This window comes from Strongylocentrotus purpuratus, unplaced genomic scaffold (genome assembly GCF_000002235.5).
Source record: "Strongylocentrotus purpuratus isolate Spur 01 unplaced genomic scaffold, Spur_5.0 spur5_contig_840, whole genome shotgun sequence".
NCBI classification, from domain to species: Eukaryota; Metazoa; Echinodermata; class Echinoidea; order Camarodonta; family Strongylocentrotidae; genus Strongylocentrotus; species Strongylocentrotus purpuratus.
In genome coordinates, this window is record NW_022145547.1 from 1,773,395 (window position 1) to 1,785,886 (window position 12,492).

The window sequence follows — 12,492 nt, forward strand, 5'->3', positions numbered from 1 at the left end:
TATGATTTATTGTCTTGATTCCTATTCCATTTGGAAAGGTCGTTTCTTTTCTTAGCCTCCACTCCAACAAAGAAAAGAGTAGAGTACCACTGGATGCATAGCAGGAACTAGAGTGAGTTTAAAACAGCATAGTTCTTCTAGGTTTTGCTTTTTGTATAATTCCCTTTTTATGTCTCTATTCATTTAAACACGTTTTATCTTTTTTTTTCTCTCTCTCTCTCTCTCTCTCTCTCTTTCTCTTTGTGCTCTTTTATTTCTCTGTCTAATTCTTTCCCATATTTGTGTCACCCTTTGTCTTTAATTTCCCTCTCTCTCGCTCTCCTCTACAGGCATCTGCCTCCCCCTTCCGTGCTCTATCTCTCCTGATGACCACTGATGACCAGCGCTTGTCATCCATCAGCTAATTGAAATGACCCCCATTTTTAACATCAAACTAATTATAAGATTGTTACAGTGGAAGGCGATGTAACGCCAAAATAGGTCAGAATAAACAGCCTTGACCGAAATAAATTCATTATGTATCTGTGGAGGGAGGGTGATGATTCAATAATGATGAAAATATCGGAAGGCTACCGAATAGCCTTGACAAATGGAACACTTGCATGGACCTATACCTATAATGAGACTCATTATGAGAGAATTTTGTATGCTAGAGTGGCCTAATTCCTGAATAATCTAACTAAATGGTTACCTGATGTAGTAACTGTCAGGATTGTTAGGAGTAAAGATGATGCTACTTACATTAGTGATAATTTGGAAACACAACGACAAGGGGAAAGTGCTGCTTTAGTCCTATCCGAGGGGTTTGTTGAGGATTAGGTACCCTGTGTCACTATAGCGCGTTTGCTTGAATATCAATTATTAAGATCAATCCATCGATGTAAATCTATAGTCCTAGTTACCTGGACAACCAATACATGGCTGTATCAGGCCTGTAAGCTGATTACTGCATTGGATATAATATTATGATCACGATGATGGTGTGTTCCTATTCAATGACCTCGAACTTCCGTTTTCGAACGTGACTTCCCAATTAGATTTAGCGAGATCGTTTACCCACGAACGCAATCAATGAACACTGCTCAGGAAATGGGGCTACCTTGACTTCCTCTCTCTGTCCCCGTCTCTCTCTCTTTCTATCTCCCCCATCCTCTCTCCCAATCCCTCTCTCTCTCTTTAATTTTTCTCTCACTCTCTCTATTTCTCTCTTTCTCCCCTCCCCCTTTCTCTCTCAGGCTCTCATCTCCTCTGAATAGAGTCTCTCCCACCCTTTCCGTCCTCCCACTCTCTCTATCAATATTTCTTTCTCTCTCGTCTCCTCCCCCTTCTAGCCTATCTTTCTATTGTTCCATCTCTCTCTCTCTCTCTCTCTCTCTCTCGCTATCTCGCTCTCTTTCTCTCTCTATCTCTCTCTCCTGCTCCTTCCATCTCGCCCCAATCGTGTCTTAGAAGATGAGCTGTAATTGTTACTCCAGCTTGTTTCCTGCTTGTCTTTCCTTCCTAAGTAAATATATTTCCAGACGGCTCGTGTTCGTTATATCTATTTCTTGTTCTGTTTTTACAATGAATTCTCATTAATTGCTTCCTATCAGATATTCCTAGTGATACTGAAAAGTGATATGCAAACCGAAATACAACATGAATACAGATCAAACAGGAATGTAGACTTAATCAATTTTTAGTGAAGCTCCCTGTCTGTTTTAAGTGCGATGTATTAAATACATCATTTTGTTTAATGAAAATCAATTTTTATCGCCTGAAAATTCGTTCATGTACATTGTTTTCAAATGGCAAAATTCCTGATTCATTTCTTGTGTAGGCCTACAATCATGCACATTCAATAATCCCTCTTCTCAATTTATAAATTTTGCTTTTTTCATTTCAGACAATCAATACATCTTCATCTATTTACTCGCAAGGCTACATTCGAATTGTTTGATGGCCCTGAAAATGAAAATTATTTAGTTTTCAGCAAAATGTATTTTATCTTCAGCATTTGCCTTTAATTGATAAAGCCTACATAATTTCATCTCGAATGGATGACACAGTCCCATGCATGCACGTCCATGTAGTGTAGACAGGTGTGTGATTCATATGAGCTACATGACCTTGATATCTATCGATCACTTGTTAAAGTTAATTCTTGATCCTGACATTCGTTTCTCGACTCATCACCTATGAAGCACTGTGCGTCATCGTCTATTCTTCTGTAGGTATAGAGACCTAGGAAATGGGGCACAGACCTCTCCAAATTTACGAAATGATCAGCTTTGCCCTTCAAATTGGCAAGATTTATAATTATATACCTCCCTTCATTCTTATTTTGAAATCTATAGCGTTCAATGAATGATCATTGCGCGAAAAGAAATATAATTTAAAAAGTTAAAAGAAATTGCGGTTATCAATTCCAATACGTGTTAATAATTCAAATATTTTAATGATTTTTTGTTATCTGAAATGTTCTCATCCATGAATGACATAATGTGCAATAATAAATGGACTGACATTCGAGGATTCCAGTGCTTTTGATCATTCTGATCATGCATTATGAAATCTACAACAATATAAAAATATTGAAATATTGAAGAAAAAAAGAGACGACAGCTACTGAAATGTACTACATGTATGTGACACGACCTCTGTAGATTATACAGCCATCTCTACAAGATTAAAGTAGATACAGAGACAGGCAGAGATGATTATGACTATCCATCAATAGAACCATGATCAAAGTAGAGAGAGAGAGAGAGAGAGATAGAAAGAGAGAGAGATAACAAGAGAGAGAAAGAGAGAGAGATAGAATGGATGGTTGCTCTTCATCTACCTGTATCTAGAACCCTCCCCACCCCTTGACGACTGAACCTCGCTACGCCTCTGCTCTGGGATGAAAATGCTACTCGATGACTGAAGTATACGTATTCTACTTCCTGCTTTTCTCATCCTGTTTCTAAACTTATCGTGCGATGTCTTCTGACGAAACTCTATATAAAAGCATCAACATGAAATTACAATCAATGTTTTTAAATCAATTCCCTTTTCGTGCATGCGGAAATACAAAATAAAATGATTAAACAAACATTTAAGACAAGAGCCTGATGACGTATGTGGCCACATTGGTTTTAACGACAGCTAGATCTCATGTCAGCCACTAAGTTTACTCGTTCTTCTCTAAAATCAACTGTATTGTCTAACACTTGCAGAAGGGGATTCATACATTATAATCATAAACATTTCCAATGAATTGTGTTGTACAGTTATGGAATGTTTAATTCAGAAAAATAGACGTTTGTGTGCATGGCAATGTTATTATACATTAGGGACTTTTAGATTCGCACGAAGACAATGGGGATTGCTACGGTCGACGTCCTTTTAATGCACTGCCGTGAATGGAAGTCACACGTAATATCAGTCCACGCAAATCTAAAAGTCCCTATTATCGCAGAAGTAGGCCTACGGTCTGACCCTTTAGATTCGACCACACAACCTTCATATTTGAGCTTAGCCCCATGCACACGTAATAAGTTCACGGTTATATGACTCAATAACCTGTTTCCGATCATCACATCTAACTGATATAAGCACCAGTATCCTGGCTTCGCGGACAGGGGGAAGGTACGTCCTTGAATTAAAGGGTATTTCCCTCCTACGTCACAATAGGGAAGTCCATTCCAAATTGTTTTCAATGCCAAGTTTCGATTTTAGTGAAGTAGCACTTTATTACTTATAGGGCCATGAAAACACGTGACCCACACTCATTACTTATAAATAAACAACATAACCATTTTCTGTTCATTTTTGACAACAAAATTCATAGGTACTTGGGAGAAATTCATCACAGAATAATATATGTTTATCAAAATTATCACACTTTAGATGCGTCAACTCGTCAAACTAAACGTTACCTTTACAAATCAATGCCCAAAATAATGACAGTACCAATAATTATATCTTATATGCTATCCTATCCTATAAAACTTGTGGGCAAGATTATCTAATACGTCATTATCATGTTCGCACATTTTGTTAAAATTTGGTAACGCATAAGGCTATTGGAGTTGCCTGAGGTTGATTTTTCGAAAGTGTTTGCGATTCTGTAATACTTTATGGCCTCTTTCCCTCGTACGTTCATAACTGATAAGTACACAAGGGAAAGGTAAACAGATGCAATAAATTTACGATCATTTTGTATGCGTGTACTTTCCAATCTAATACTTTCACCCGAGAGAAAAGATTATGCATTTCTTTCTCATATCACAATGTTTAACTGAAGATCTAAATGAACTACCAATACTATTATAGAATATGTCTATCAATTAGCACTATACGATACGCCATTCTGCCATCAATGTCATATAACACCCACCCTTAGACAAGATAGAGCCTCCTATATCCTTGACTGTATTTCTGAGTTGTCGGTGATTCATCGCAGGGGTTCCTGGGAGCTTTCTGGTGCAGGATGTACACCCAGAATCCCTCAGGAATCAAAATACCCCAAAATACACTCACAAAGTTCAAACATTCACTTCGGTTCATCATCAGTCGCACCAGAACTTGGCAAAGAACTCGCATTTCGGCTGAGTAGATGCTTATCTGTTTGTAAATTTAATTTGGGAGACTTAAAAACGCTGAAATCTAGGGCGATAATGCATGTATTCCATCGAATTGAATAGCATACAAAGATATACATACCCTAATAAAATCACAGAAGGGAAGCCTTTTCATCAATAAATGGAGGCAAGCACTTGAAATAAAGAACAATGCGCGCTATGCATTGTTTCACGAAACCATCATAAGTACAAGTTCAACGACATCCCATTGAAACATATTCAATAGGCGTTTTAAATATGTTAACGGCGAACTTGTACTTAAAAATAACTATTTCGTGAAACGCTGTTCTTAAAAAATTTGTTCGTACTTTTGTAAACTCGATGGAAATGTTAGGGCATGTGATTGACAAAGATGAATAGTGAAATACTCTATATTTTGTTGAGGTCAGTCTCCTCCTTCTCCTTTTTCTTCTTCTTCTTCTCCTACTCCTCCTCCTCTTCTTTTTTCCCTTCCTTTTCTTCTTCTTTTTCTTCTTCTTCCCCTCCTTCTCCTCCCCTCCTCTTCTTCCTCCTCTTACTTCTTCATATAGTTTCTTGCTCTTCAATCCGACCACATTGATTGTAAAGCCGATTACACAATCCTAACAATCCAGTAAGCTATTTGATAGGACGCACCTCTTTGAAGATTTGTGGTTAGACTTGAGGGAGTCATTGGCGCATCTTTTAATCTTTCTGGAGTTATTAAATATCTCAACTGATGAGAATCACTGCACACAGACAGTGTGGCTGCCTGACGTAGATTATTACTTATTCAAACATTTTGGTTACTCGTCAAACCGAATAAGATAATTTAGGAACATTGCATTTCAGAGAATTTGAAGTCGATAACCCGTAGCGTTGCAAACAAAACCTTTCTGTTGTTACAGAGTCGAATCACCATCCCCATGTCCTCTCTTTCTTTCAAAACGAATCCTTTTTTTTCCTCACAAAAACAACAACAAAAACAATACACTGCTGCTGTTATTACTTCTACCACTATTATTGGTACTACTTATACTACTTCTGCTACTACTACGTCTACTACTACTACTACTACTACTACTTCTACTACTACTACGACTGTACTTCTATTATTTCTACGTCTATTATAAAACGACGACTATTGTCGCTTTGTAACTGCAAGGAAAAGGCGCTATATCAAATATCTTTTGGATTGGATGGATTGGATAACCATTTTCTCTTCCTCTAATTCTTACGTAACTAACTGCATGATTAGATTTAAATATTACTGTAATTCGCCTTCGTTTCCGTCACATGATGAGTTTACAGTGTTAACTATTACATGTCATCAGATACCTGCCATCTGAGTACACCAACCTTGCACTATGAAGTATGTAGCATCATGCTGTTACGTAACACATGCTCCGTCTAGGCTATTAGAGTATTATGAGGTGTCTATTCCAGTCCGTTATAATCGAAACTCATCAATGACAAATCGAAGAATGTCTAAAAATAGCTACCTAATATTATTGTGCTTTCATTACCCCCCCTCTCTCTCTCTCTCTCTCTCTCTCTCTCTCTCTCTCTCTCTCTCCATCTCTCTTTTCTTGCTCTCTCCTTCTTTGCCTCCCTACCTCCCCCCCCCTCTCTCTCTCTCTCTCTCTCTCTCTCACGGCCCCACAACATTCGCCATGGATCGACCGACCGGCGTCAAACAATCAGGCCGGGTGATCACCTGTCATACAACTTGTCTGAGCATTCATAGGCCTATTAAATCTTGAAATTTTTCTTCAGATAACAAGGTTTAACCATTAGCCAAAAGTGGGAGCAATAAAGCGTCTTTGTATTTTGCTTCATACATACATACATATAATTTTGACTGAAATTTTGCTAGTTTGATCTTTTTGGGGGGAGGGGGAGGGGGAGGGGGAGAGGTTTTTGTGATAATCTTTATTTCGCGTGATTGTATGATTTTTTTTTGTTACATCTAAAGCATTATGCTGTATCCCTCCCCCTATCATTTACTGGAATCATCATTATATTATGGCCGTTATCATGAATTGTTAAAGACATGGAATATGACAAACTAAACAAGGTATAATTATACAAAAGTACATTAGTATATTGGTTTTTATAACGAAACTAGATGAACATGGTGAAGGAGCCAGACGTGAGAAAGTGATGAAAATGTACATGGAGTGCCTTGTAACTCATGGTTACCAGGCAACGATGAAAACAACGAGACAAGATTCTTAAAATAGACAAATTAGACTCAACTCAGTGGTTTTTGCGCCTCGAAGGGTGAAAGGGAATGTGCTATATTTTAATACTGTGATATAGTATCATTGTATTCTCTTACATACATGTTAATTTGCAGTTCTAATATTATTATTAATCCATTACGAAATGAGTTTTCTAGAGGAGAAGCAAAAGGGGTGGACGTTAAAGCTTCTTGCTGAGATTCGTAATTGCTGTTTAACATAACATAATTATAAATGACAGAAATATGAACATGCCAAAGAGATTGAGCTAAATTAAATCCATTCAATTTTAGAATCACCTATATAACTCCGTTTTTATAAACCACGTACAGGGTTTATCTTATCTACAAGGTGAACATGGTATTGTTATTTTGTAGGGGAGCTCTACTACAATGTCAACTGTTTATCACAACATGGTGTGAGATTAAGAATTCCGTGATTTCATCTGGATGTGGGAGGAATAACAAGGTACGTTCATCGTTGTGTTAGTAATTCTTTTAAAATTATGTTATTTGATTTTTACTTCTTCTTCCTCTCTCTCCCTCTCCATCTTCTCCTTCCTCTTTCTTTCTTATTCTCATTGAAAACAAAAATTGAGAATACATTCGATTATAAAATCGATATCAGAAATAGTATGTTAACATCTACGGTAGATCAATCTGTCGCTTACAAAGGTTACCCAACCTATCTTCTAGGTCTGTCTTCTAGTTAGACATAATAATAACAACGGAAATATCCATGTTTCCTATTACATTACACACTCATGGAATATCAATAGATCATGGCAAAATCTCATTGGTCTGTTTCTCGTCGCATCGTACCATACTCCAGTCATAACAACGCTATCTGGCTCATGATCAAACATCGTCGTCGTAGTAGTAGTAGTAGACGCTGATTGTCTGCCGGTTGTGACGTAATAGGCTGCTCCAATTTGAAGTTCACTCCCTCTGGAAGTATCATGGGAACAGATTAAACGACTGATGTTGAGAGAGCTGGAAGATACACCCATGATCATCTAGCTAATGATGTTTTGGGTGATGCTGATGCATCCTGGATTTAAGCCAATATACTGCCCTATCCATTAATTCCTTTCATTTAAAATTAAAATATATTTACGGTTTAAAACTGACGTAAGAACGAATGATTACATATTCAGCTTGAATACATACTAGTCCCACGTCACTCCATGTAGGAATGTTCCAGACTGCGACGATTCCGGAAGCGGGTATCTCTCTCTCTCTCTCTCTCTCTCTCTATACCTCTCTCTCTCTCCCTGTGAATTCAATGCACGTCAGCACTGCTGATGTCATCTAATGATCACGTGACCATAATATTTTGATGCGCCCATGCACTCCCATGCCTAGTACCGCCGCCAACCGAGCTACATCTTCAATTCACCGCCAAGACTGTGTTTCCATTGACGACGCCTTGCGACGCCCTCCTTTTCCAGCATAGACCCATCTGTGCAGTATTAACGCGAGTGAAGAGTTTTTACGCCAGTTAGAACACATCACTTAATTTATATGCTGGCTGAGGGCCATGTAATTGGACATAGTTGCCGTAATGGCATCGCCAGATTTAGATAGTAAACGTGACCTTGCATGTGTGCCAGAGACCATCACACCAAGAATAGATTGATGGATGGTTCGTAGATTGGACGCACTGTCCTACTTCATCACATCCATCTTCAAACGAAAGGCAAGTGCGTTTCGACAGAGAAATCAACGCGCATTGAAACGAAATCTGTTCATTTAACATTCCATTTTCATGGGCATTAACTCAAGAGAACACATTGTTTTGAAGCGCAATCAGAATAAATTAGCGAGATTAGTCTGTTAGTTATAATCTGCAAATGTTTATCATAATAATCTTACACCCCGCCCAATCATTACCTTGTGCTTGTGCATAATATTAAAGGTGACATACAATTTTACACGATTAAAGCAAATTCACAAACCTATTTTATGTTATTTTTCCCCTGAAGATTAGGAACAATAATATACAAGGTATGTCAACAATGACGAGTTTTAAATTTCTAATAACCCGCTGTGTATTCTTCCCATCTGACATTGTCTAAGGCATGTCAGTTAACTATCAATTCTCTTTTATAAAGTTTTATGCTACTTCAATCTCACATGGAGTCGAATAGAACTTTTCATTTTCTCAAACGAGATTTTACGAATGAAAATTTACATTGTAAGTCTCACCCATCATTGCCTCATAAATCTCATATAGCTTATAACGAAAACCATTTGTAGGTGCATGTACACACCTATCACTTCCAAAATGGTATCGGGCCTAATCAGAGTGACGTACGTATGGGGTGCGTGCCCCTATCGACCCCCCCCCCCCCAAACAAAAAGGAGAGGAAGAAAGCAAAAGAATGGGAGAAATGGAAAAGGAAGAGAAAATAATACGATGAGACCCCTCCCCCAACCCCGTGCGCTTAGAAACGTCTGTATAAAGCGCCCTATAAATGTAATTATTATTATCATTATTACCCCCCCCCTAATCAGTGGCCTTTGCAATTCGCATTTAATATACACTGTACTAAGCAACCATGATCACAGCAGCCCCCTCCTCCATTACCGGAGTCATGTTACGCCACTGATATTAATTATTAATATCTTGTGATATCACGTTGTCTTGTACGGAATGCGAAGCGTTCATTTTGGCGCCCACGGCACAGCGGGTTAGTCACGAGGACCCGGTCATCTTCCTTGGACGAACGTCACACGGCATAGTCCAGTGGTCTCAAGGGGTGGTATTAGATTGCTCATTAATAGCGCGATGTCTATGCCAATGTCGATTAAGAATTTCATATCCACATGTATACGGGTAAGCTGACCGTTTGCATATTTATATTATGCCATGTGGATGAGTGTGTATATATAGCAAAGCATTGACCCTATACCTTTATGTTTTGCTTGTTGTTGCTGCAGGTGTTGTTGTTGGTGGTGATGGCAAGCAGCTTCTCTATTCATGCCTACATTGGTAGCCTACTCGTTGTAACACTAAATAGGCCACTATATAGGCCAATTTGGAGATGGTAATGATTATGTGAATAATGGCGCCATTGATGTTCCTATTGCAGTATCATATCAAAACATCGGCTGAGAGCCAGATAGACATTGATTCTATTATGTTAAAGAGTTAACTCCCTTCTGACTCCTACAGATCAATATATCATTTTCTTCCTGGAGCTATAATACATAGATGCATAATTTCACTCAATTTCTTTGTCCTTACATCTGGCATGCCCATGATACAATTTAACAATGATAACATTTTATCACCTGACGAAGTGTTGCAGCGGCGGCGCACGAAACGTCTTGATCTTTTAGATCCCTTGTTGACCATATACATTGCGAGACAAACGAATATCACTAGATTATTTCCGATAATATTTTTGTTTGACATCTACACATTAAAAACCTCATCCATGTATAAAAAATGATAATGGTAATTTGAATCATGTTGAAAAATCCTACCCCTTTTCTTCTTACACACACGCTCTCTCTCCCTCTCTCTCTCCCCCTCCCTCTCTCTCTCTTCCTCCTATCCATAATTCTACACATGATCAACCTGCATGTCTTCATCCTATCATCTTTAATTGCAGCCTCGTCCCGCGTTCCACTAATCCCTTGTTAATAATCTTGAGCTCCGATGTTCGATGGAGCAGATATAATTGGATATAATACGCTTCCGCCATGGATTTCATCATACTCCTGAGAAATAGAAAATGTAAAATGTCTACCTCACTTCTTCCATTACTGAGATTATTCATTCATTTCAAAGAAATTAATAGTTTACATGCAATCAAGCGAAAGCAGAAGGGAAAAAGAAAATATTAATGCATTCAATTTCCAACATTTATATTAACTTCTATATTCAACCATTATACAGGCTTTGGGTTATCTTAAAACCATAAAACATTATTTTCTGAAGCAATCATCATTCACTTCAAAATAATATAATACAAACATGGCTATTTTTCTACTTTAATTACTAAAGATTATACATTATGGCTTGTCATATTATAATCAGTTTAAATATTATCATTCTTGTTAACCATATCACTATTCAACATTACTTAAAATCTTACTTTTACATAATTATCACGATCTTGATATCCTCAAAACGTACTTGTTGTACTATCTAGTTTTAAAATACATTCAGTACAAACATATCTTATTACACAATCAATCCAAAGATAATTCAAACACATACATCTCCCTCAGCATTAAGATTATACATTCACTTCTATCAAACATATACATGTATAATAATCTACTTCAAAAATCAAGAAGTTTACTCATCCACTTTATCAAGATTACATCAATTAAATGATCTAAAGAATATACATGTGATTCATGCATTGTCATGAGGTAAACGCCAACGTAATTTAGCAGTTAATTACAACGTGGATACTAGGTATTTAATGAATAGTAACGTTTTCGTAAGGTAACAGAAAATTAAGAACAGTGTAAATAATTTAGACCTATCAACATAAACACCTGTATTTCAATTCCAAATTGCGTCATCATTGACAGATAAACGTTTATTTGCACGTAATCTAGAAATGCCTATTTGCTCACAGTCTATTATTATCTCTTTATCATTGAAGAAATTATTAGAACATCAAACACTTCCTAATGATAGTGCACTTAGCATGCGTAGGAAGTGTGGATAACACTTATAGCCTTATCAAACATGGCAAACACAATACCATGAGGGCAACAAGCAATTCAAGTATTTATAGATATTGCATCTAAAAATAATATACGACCGGGAAAAAGATGAAGGACACCCCCCCCCCTCCCCCTTGAAAAAAAAGTATAATATGGTGTAATTAGTGTTTTGTTTGCCGATACGGATGAATTAGGGGATTGTTTAGACCTAATTGTAAACGCTGCATTTTTATCAATATTACGCGATATACAAATAGGTTGTGTTTCAGTATTTTTAGCACAGTTTCAGTTCTCAAACATCCCATTATTTACCAGCCAACAATACCACTACATCCTTTCAACCATCTGTTCTTATCCCATGTTTACACGGTCTTGTTTTGGTCCTTATAATTCATTAAATACGGGGGAAATCAAGATCTAATAGATGACTGAAGATATCGACTATTCTATATTTAGCGCCTACGAATGTTTAGACAGAGTGGTGAGGAATGACGTCAGAGCTTTCCCAGTCAATGGTTAGCCGATCCGAGATAGTGAGCTTTGTTATGTAAACAGTCCAACCTCTTTTTTTTTTTCAACCTAATTGCGGGGTCATGTGATCACAATGTTTTCATTACAGTGTTATCAGCCATGTCAGCACTGCATTGTGGGTCGTTTTTAAATTCACATTTTAAAATACTCTTCCATATTCAATCTATCTTCTTCTATAGTCCTTCTATAGTTTCTCTTTTTACTTATTATAGAGATATAAATTTAAATCTAAAGATAATTTCATACCACTCTCTTCAACTCCCCCCCCCCCCCTCCACCATCGATCTTCCCCTCTTGTGTTCCAATAACGAAAGTAAGATTTAAAAGAAATATTCACTTCATTATAATTACTTGTGTAACGATCTATAAATCTCAATATTGTATTAATTTTGTTGAATGAGAAAATGGAAATTCGATTAAGGAGCGATTACACAAAGGAACGCTATTAGACAGTGGTTTAAA